Here is a 9,248-nt window from a genome sequence, read left to right on the forward strand (position 1 = left end):
CTCTGCTGAGAAGAAGTGACATTCAATTCAGCCACAAAATCATCATCAACCTCCAGCTTCTTGTACTGCTCAACCAAAAACTTCGTTCGCTCAATTCCTTGGGAGGCATTACGTTTTTTAGCAGTCATTCTCGCCTTGCAGTCGTCCATCCTTGCTTGAAGCTCCTTCATCTATGCAGCCAAACTGGTCATCAAAGAGTCTTCAATCATAACTTCGGAAGAGATTTCTTTCAATTCGTCCTCAGCTTTGTTGATCTCCAGAAGCAAAGACTCTCTTTCAGATACAGCGCGAAGATATTTAGTACCTTTGGCCTTCAGTTCAACATTTTTGGCCAGCAAGGAGAGAATCTTGGAATGGACAACTTTCAACGTCGCTTTAAAATTAGCAGAAAGATTGAGCGACGGAAGTGTCAGTGCTTGCACCAACTTCGTACTCAAATGCTTAAGCTTATCCTTATGTTTGGCAGTACTAGCCTGACCGATGTCCATATCCATAAAGGACACATACTCAGATATCGACTGCTTGAGGAACTTCATATCTTCCTCTAAAGAAGCAGAAGGACGACTGGTTGAAGCAGGGCGAGACGTCTTGACTTGCCTCCAGGAAGTGAACAAGTTCTAGATGGAACGCACAATCTTATCAGCATCCTACAAAGAAAATTGTCAACATTGAAGGTTTTCACTACAATGAACAAAGTGGAAGTAAAAGTGAAGCAAAGATTACCTCATCAGCAATCTTGGGAGGTGGCATATCCCCAGCCAAATCTACCATCTGTGGCTCCACCACTTGTGAGGACTTCCCATTGTCTGAGCGAGAAGACTTTGCCACAACGGGCAAACCCATGATAGCATCTGTAGAACTAAAAAAGCAACAAATCAAAAACCAATAGTACAAGTAAAGGTAAAACATCAAAAAATGTATTACCTTTTGGCTCGACGTTTGGGGGGTTGACACCTTGGGAAGAAGGTGGCTCATCCATTGGTTGTGATAAGGATTCCGGGACTGAAGGTTTCCCTTTAAGCGTAGTCCCTTCATCAGTTGGTTTGGATGAAGCAGCCTTAGCAGAGGATGATGGAGCAGGTGCTGCCAACACCAAAGCCTTCAAAGGAGAGGCTGAGCTTTTCTGAGAAATTCGAACAAACCATCAGCACATAGAAAAGTTTCAAGTATAAAAAGGTATGCTTGTGAGTAAACTAATTTAATTACCTCTCTCCTAACAATGAAAGGAGTATCGTCGTCGTCATCATCATCATCATCATCATCCTGAAAATGGGAGATGCTGAGGCTGGCCGTTTGCGGCTTGGGGCACTCTTAGCTGCAGTGGGCTTGGTAGGAAGAGAAGTAGATGGACGAACAGACTGTTTAGCACGAGCAGAAGAGGAAGGACTCCTAATGGACACAGGGGTGACCAAAACAAGAGAAGTGGAAGAAATGTCTAGCTGATCCAGTGAATGGAAAGCGCGATTGACATCAGTTGCAAACAATCTGCGCTACACTGATGGCCAGAGTTGTTCAAAAAGGGGATGGATGGCATGGCTAGTATTGAAGGGGGCTAATGAAAAGTTACTCGTCAAAAGAATATTGCGAGCATCTATAGCTTCTGCCTCTGCCTTATTAATGGTATGGAAGCGATCTATCAAATTTCTTGAATAACAAGGGAGAACAGGCCAAGTTTGGCCAAAACCAAGTTGACGAGCAAAAAATTGGGGAGCATATATTTCAACCCCAGCTTTAGCATTGGTTCCAGTCAAAATATCATGGAACAACTCCCTCCTGGTCAAAAATTGAACCCAAACGAGCAGAGAGGTGCTCGCACTGTCCAGGGTGGATGGGGGTTGCACATAATCTGAAGTTAAAAAGGGAAGAAAATGAAAGAAAGAAGGAATTGAATTCAAAGTATAAAAGAATGAAAAGATGCCCCTTCTGGACATAATTACAGGGCTTAGTGGGTCAATAGCTAGCCCATAGCAGCTAGTAGAATGAATGGAAAAGGATAGAGCACAAATTGATGGAAAATAGGCTTTCAACCACATTTGAGTGAACCAAAGAGGCCCACTGCCAGTGGGAGATGCATCATTCTTCAATTGGAATTGGAGAGAAGCCATGCCTCTATAGAGGGCGGCCAAAAAGAAAGAACGGAAATTCAGAGGCCTACCACGCGCCAATTCGTGCGCTATGGGTAAATAGCTCATAGAAGGTTTCATACTTGGCACACATAGAACATATTTACAAAGCCAAATTTGAAGAAAGGCCACACGCTCAGCATGGGAAGGCTTAGCGCTCGAGTGATTATAATAGCTTTGTAGGCTTGAATAGGACTCGGTGAGTTTTCTGTCAAATTTTGGGGCGACACCAGAAATCAAAATATCAGGGAAAATGGTATCGCCCAAAGGTGAGAGATTTACTAAGGCCCCAACATCTCTTAAAGTAATGGACATGGGACCAAGAGGGAAAAGAAAAGTATTATACTCAGAGAACCAAAAACTTAAAGCAATAGGGAAAAGCGCTGGATCAAAAATAGGGGGTTGAAGAGAAATTTCTAACAAATCAGAAATCCTAGCACTATCAAAAATTGCCTTGGTAGGACCATGGCCCACAAGGCTAGCATGCCATCTACGGAAAACAAAATCAAATTTAGGCCAAGTGCGAATACCTCTTTCGCGAAGCGACCTCAACGGTAAAGAGTTTAGAAATGGAGGGCCTTGAGTACAAGGGAACAGCTGGTCCACCGCCACTTGTTCGACGACCTCGGCGCTGTTGAATGAAAGACCTAGATAGAACTCATTGAGTTCGGCACTGGCTGGTGCAAGGAAGTTCGGAGTTATATATGGCCGAGTAAAGAGTTTCTGGAAGTCTTCGAAACTGAAAGAGTCACCAGATTCGGATTGTGAAGCAGCCATTAGGAACGAAATAAAGTTTTGTTGAAATTTGCTTAAGAAACGTAGCAAAGAAGCAAGAAGATGAACAGTAATATTGCGAGAGAGAAGCGCGAAACAATGAGGCGTGATTTAGTAGTGCGATGAAATGATGTGTATTTAGGGGTTATAAGGGTTTCCAACGTCGAGCCTTTTCAGGCTGTGGAAGAAAACAATGATTGAAATTCTTGAAAATTTCAAATGTTGCTGGGAACACACAAAGTGAATATGGCAAATATTAATAATTGGTATTAATTCTGCCATATTGGGGGGTAATTGTTGACACTCTAAAAGTGCAGCCCAAATCGAATAGCCCAAAGAATGAAGCCCAATTGGGTAATTCAGGATAAATGCCCAAATAGGGTTATTAATAAATGCAGTGGAAGCCCACAAACGCGGTAACACCATCGCCCAAACTTGCAAGACGCCCGAGATCTGAGCGAATGACGTGTTTTGCAGTCGCCCAGGGTTCTTGCCCAAACCTTCAAATCGCCCAGGATCTTAGCAAACATAAGATGTTATGATCATCCAAAAATGCAATTATCGAAGCAGTTATTGAGTAATCTTATCACGTTCCACGATTCAAGGAATTCAGTTGAAGACGGTTGAACAACAAAGAGTAGTGGCAATAGTTAGAGACGACAATTCCATGATAAGTTGGCCACCATGAAGAAAGTTGGCAGTTATAAAGCAATTAAGCAGTTTCTAAGCGGTTGATCACGAAGAGATCATCAAGGGAATATAAAAGGAAGAAAAGACATAGAGCAAAGGACCCCGAATCAAACACTCTCAAACAGAGAATATGTAATTTCAATTTCTTAATTTAGATTTAAACATTTCTTTTCAGTACTCGTGTGCTTGCGCCCCTTGGAGGCATTCTATTTAGTTCCAATTGTAAAATCACTGCCAAATAAAACACCCCTTTTTGAGACTTTGTCTCAAGAGGTTTGTTCCTTACACAATCGTCTGATTCCTTTTTAATTGTTAGCGACTACCCGTGCGAAACACCTATAATATGCACTTTGTTTGCATTCTAGCTCGATCCCTGTGACATGTAAATACACAGACTTATTAACACAAATCTCTTGAATGCAGACTTGTAATGTATTGTTCAATCTCTTCTCAGGAGTCTTCCTCATTTTCTTTTCGTGTGTGCTTGCCCTCAAGCTGGGAATATATACTATTTTCAGGTGTCGCCACTTTTATATTTGAGAAAATATATTTGGACCGAGATATCTGCTGGGCCACATTTTTTGTTTACACCTCCTTCGGATTCGCATGTTTCAGTGTAACAGCATTTGCAATGTGAGTTTTACTCTATACCTTCACTCTTAAAGTAGAGATATTGTCTTTCCCTACTACTTTCTTTTATTTGTGTTAGAGCATCTGTATACATTATTGTAGTTATGGTCTTGCTATGACATCTCTACTCATGATAATTACTTCTATTTTTGTTATTAGCTATCATAAAGAGAGGCAATTTATTAGCAATATTATTCGTTTTCACAAGCATGCTGACTAAAACTCTTGAGATTTCAAGTTCTTTTGAAGGTGAGAGGTGCATATCCATTGCTCTTTATTTTTGTCTTTAGAAAATATTATTTGTCTCCATATGTGTGTACATTTCTTAATAATTGTAGCCTCTTGATGCAGTTCAAATTCCTGTACAACATTTACCTAAGGAGAAGGAAGGTTACATCCACAACATATCATCTTTTTAATCTTGTTATACTGACCGCCTTCGTTAACATAAATTTGTTGAGGTCTGATTTATCAGGGTTTTGGTGACCTTTGACATAAATATTTACTTGGTATACAGACATGTAAATAACAAAAAGAATACTCTGGGCCAGGCCCAAGACGCATTGAATTGAAATTTGTGAAAATTACACTACAACATGTATTTAAAGATGGTAATTCTAAAATCAGGTATTAAGTCTCTCTCATCTCTATCTCTTACTCTCACCCACACATTCTCTCTCTCATCTATCATGCTCCAACGGCTCCAACGACAATTGGTAGAAGAAACAACCCATAAATGAAGCCGAATTGCAATTGTGAGGGACGTTTAGATTTGAAGGGCGATGAACTAGCTATCTGAGCGACTGTAGTGTTGAATTAGATTTCGAAAAGGTTCTTTAATTCTTCCATACAAAAGTGATAGTTGTATTTCAACTTTTGTGGGAAACGGGGTTAGGATCGCCATCGGTGAATTAGATTTCAGTTTTAAAACCAAATTTAAAACCATTTGAATTTTCTTGTACGTTTTTTTCCCCTCCAATTTGGGAGGTGTAGATTGTTATGGTGGTGGTGGTTTTTGATGGTTTTTTGGTGGATGTTGATGATGGTGATGAGGTGGCATGATGTTATAGATTTATTGGTAGTGGTGGTAACTAAGGCTGGGAGGTGGCGGTTTATGGAAGAAGTGATGGTGATCTATGGCACAAATTATGGCGGGTTTTGGTTTTAGCCTTTGATGATTTAACACAATAAGATACAAGTGATGATAATGATTGTGACGAGGTTGCATAGTATATTAGTAGTGGTGATAACATCACAGATTAATAGCTTAGTGGTGGCAGATTGGTACGGTGGAGGAGATTCCTTTGGTTGTAGTGATGATGGTTGGTACATGCGATGGTGGTGGTGTGGCATATATGTGGATCAATGTCCATAGGCAATGATGTTGGTTGTGTGTCGTTTCTGTGACCAAATCTCTTAAATCTATGATCTATGCTGTAACAGGGCACATGTCAAAGGGAGTCACTGGTCACAAATTCAAAAGATTTGTTTACGGGCAATTGAATCAAGTCATAGGTCACGTGTCAAATGAATAGGTCGCAGGTCACGAATTTAAAAGATTTGATCAAAGACCATTGGCTTAAGTCACATGTCGGAGATTTAGGATTTTGGTCACGGGCCACTGGATCAAGTCACAGGTCATATGTTAAAGTGCATAGGTCACAAGTCACAAATTCAATAGATCTGGTCACGAGTCATTAATTTTTTTGACCTTAGCTATATGAACTAGTCACAAATTCAATTTAACAAATTTCAACGGTAAGAATTGAAGCTATTTGCTCTGGTAAGTGCTCTATAAATTACACTGGGGGTTGTTTTTCACTTTTAAAAAATCGTTTTAAATTATGTTTCTCCCTCTATCTATACTATCTGAGCCAACGATGTTTATGTTCGTCGCTGGCGAGGTGGATGTCAACGGCTGGATGCCGACGACTATAAGAGGGACGACAACAGGTGAGCGCATGAGTGTAGAGGTGGTGTGGGTGAATTAATTTAATTTGATAATATTATTATTTATAATTAAAATAGAATACTTGATTTTTGCATTTTTAAACTTAATGTCTGGAAATTGATTTGGTTCATACTTAATACCTTACCTACTATTTTTTTCCCTTGAAATTTTTCACTTAAAAATATCTTATCATTTTTCCTTGTAGTAGTTGGCCCAAACTCTTTGAATTCAAGTTAGATCTGATTGAGATAAATGATTTTGAGTTAACGATAGAGTATTTTTTTTTTATCAATAATCATATTTTAATTTAGGATTTATGATGATAGATTAATGTTACATCACCAATGATCGATAAGCACTGTTTATGAATATCAACACTCATTTCAACTTACTTCACGAGTTTGAGATGGCTCGCCAATTTTGACACCACTATGAGATTTACGTGGTGGAAGTTATACAATTCTAGGATTTCTGGTTGCATCTCGTAATATTTAAAATATTTGTCAAATTAAAAATAAGTAAAAGACTAAGATATTGTCTCAAGTCAAATTTTATAATAATCAACGTCGGGAACCTTATTTAGAATTGAAATGATGAGGCACTTTTGGCATGGATGACTTTTATTATTGGACAATATTAAAGAAGAAAAAAATAAGTTATAGCCTTATGGAATATTGCGTAAAATTGCAATTAAAGAGAGAAATTACCTGATTAATAGCAGGTGGAACAGAGGTAAAATCCAAGAGGGTCTCAATCTTTGTCATTTCTCCATCCCAAACCATGTCTTTTCCTTGTCCAGTACTTTTTCAAAATCTTCTTCTTTAGGCACTGGATAACAAAGCCATAGCTTCAATTTCACTGGCTAATGCAACAAATACATATCCACATATTCCATTCCGAGTTTCCTGCATGTATCAGAATTATCAGAATTATCAGGTTAGATTTATTTTTTTCTCTCTGAGATTTGAATACCATGTTGATTAGAGAGAACAATTTTGAAAATACTTACTGTAGAGATTGCTCAAGTGCAGAAACAGGATCATTGTGATCACTACCCCACAGTTTAGATGTTACAAAAATGTCTTCTCTTTCGACAACTCCATCAAAAAATTGCTTCCCTTAATGCATTCCCCAAGGTTGGCTCAGAACCATATATTATTGCAGTGTGAAAATGCCTATATCCCATCTGTATACACATACAAACGACATCATCAGATGAACACATTCTATATCCATGCAAAAACACTTTACTGTAAAATCGAAAGAACCGCTAAAACCTTAAAAAAAAAATCAAGTACTCGTATGGCTAAATGAAGAAAAGGAAGGTAAAATCTTTTCTATCTCGAGAGCCATATGCACATGATGGAATAATGTCAACAAAGTGGAAGAGAAAGACTTGTATTTAGGATGAAAAATAACCAGCTACAGCACAGTTCGACTGGTTCCAAACATATATATATTACAATAGTTTTCTACCATGTTTCTAGTCAACAACGACCACCTAACAACACCTTACCTGTTGACTGAAATCACCATACTCTGATGGACATTTTAATACACAAAAATAACCATACTATGTACTGATTTAATACATATAATTAATACAAAATATGACAGCAAAAGTGGCACACAATCATCAACACTCCTTCTTGACACTTTTGTTGGAAACACCAAGTCTTTTCCTCAATGTTTCAAATCTTATTTTAGGCAAAGATTTAGTGAAAATATCAGCATCCTGATCTTCAGAACTACAATGCATCAGCTGGACTTCTTTTCTGTCTTGTGCCTCCCTTATTGAGTGATATTTGATCTTAATGTGTTTTGTCCTTCCATGAAATATCGGGTTCTTCACCATAGCCACAGCCGACTGATTATCACAATAAATGACAGTAGCTTTTTCTTGCTTGTAATGAAGATCTTCCATAACTTTCCTTAGCCATATTGCTTGATTAGTAGCTTCTGATGCAGCTACGTATTCTGCCTCAGCTGTAGATTGAGCGACCGTTTTTTGTTTCATTACACTCCAGCATACAGCACTTGTTCCAGCATAAAACACATAGCCAGATGTACTCTTCATATCATCACTCGAGCCAGCCCAATCACTGTCTGTATATCCAGTCAATTCCAAGCTTTCTGATTTCCTGAACCAGATTCCCAAGTCTTCAGTTCCTTTCACATATCTCAGCACCCTTTTTGCAGCCTGAAAATGGAGTTCACTTGGTTCCTGTCTGAATCTGGATAGGATATTGGCAGCAAAAATAAGGTCTGGTCTGGTAGAAGTTAAATACAGCAAACATCCGGTCATACTCCTATATATTTTTTTTCATCAATCCTCTTAGAACCATCATCTTTTATCAGCTTCAGATTTTGCACAAGAGGAGTACTTACTGCCTTGCAGTTTTCCATATTAAATTTCCTTAACATCTCCCTAACATACTTCCTTTGACAGACAAATATCTCATTTTGAATTTGAAATATTTCCATGCCAAGGAAATAGTGCATTTCTCCCAAATCAGTCATCTCAAAGACCTTTCTCAATTCATCTTTTACTTCATTGATCTTTGCATAGCAGCTTCCTGCGATTAGAAGATCATCCACATACAATGAGATGATGATCATCTCGTTCTCTTCTTGCCTTATATACAAGGTTTGTTCATTCACACTTCTCAAAAAACCAAGTTTGCTCAAGTGCTCATCGATCCTGCTATACCACACTCTAGGAGCCTGTTTAAGTCCATACAAGGCCTTCCTTAATAGATAGACTTTTTCACTTGCCTCTTCAAGTTGGAAACCTTCAGGTTGTTCAATAAAAATCTCTTCCTCCAAGTGTCCATTCAAAAATGCCGATTTAACATCCAATTGATAGATTTTCCAACCTCTATGAACAGCCATTGCAAATAACAATCTGATTGTTTCATACCTGGCCACTGGTGCAAAAGTATCAGTAAAATCAATTCCATATTGTTGAGAGTATCCTTTCACGACCAGCCTAGCTTTAAACTTGTTGATAGAACCATCTGGATTCAGCTTCGTTTTATACACCCACTTTACACCAATTACATGCTTATTTTCTGGTCTAT

At 38.6% G+C, this 9,248-nt stretch overlaps 1 pseudogene; it reads left to right on the plus strand.

The window, feature by feature from the left end:
* The window catches only part of LOC111406559, a 28,443-nt pseudogene extending 23,164 nt beyond the window's left edge, over nucleotides 1-5,279 (plus strand).
* Nucleotides 5,280-9,248: the final 3,969 nt, after the last annotated feature.

Source organism: Olea europaea, chromosome 12 (genome assembly GCF_002742605.1).
Source record: "Olea europaea var. sylvestris chromosome 12, O_europaea_v1, whole genome shotgun sequence".
Taxonomy (NCBI): domain Eukaryota; kingdom Viridiplantae; phylum Streptophyta; class Magnoliopsida; order Lamiales; family Oleaceae; genus Olea; species Olea europaea.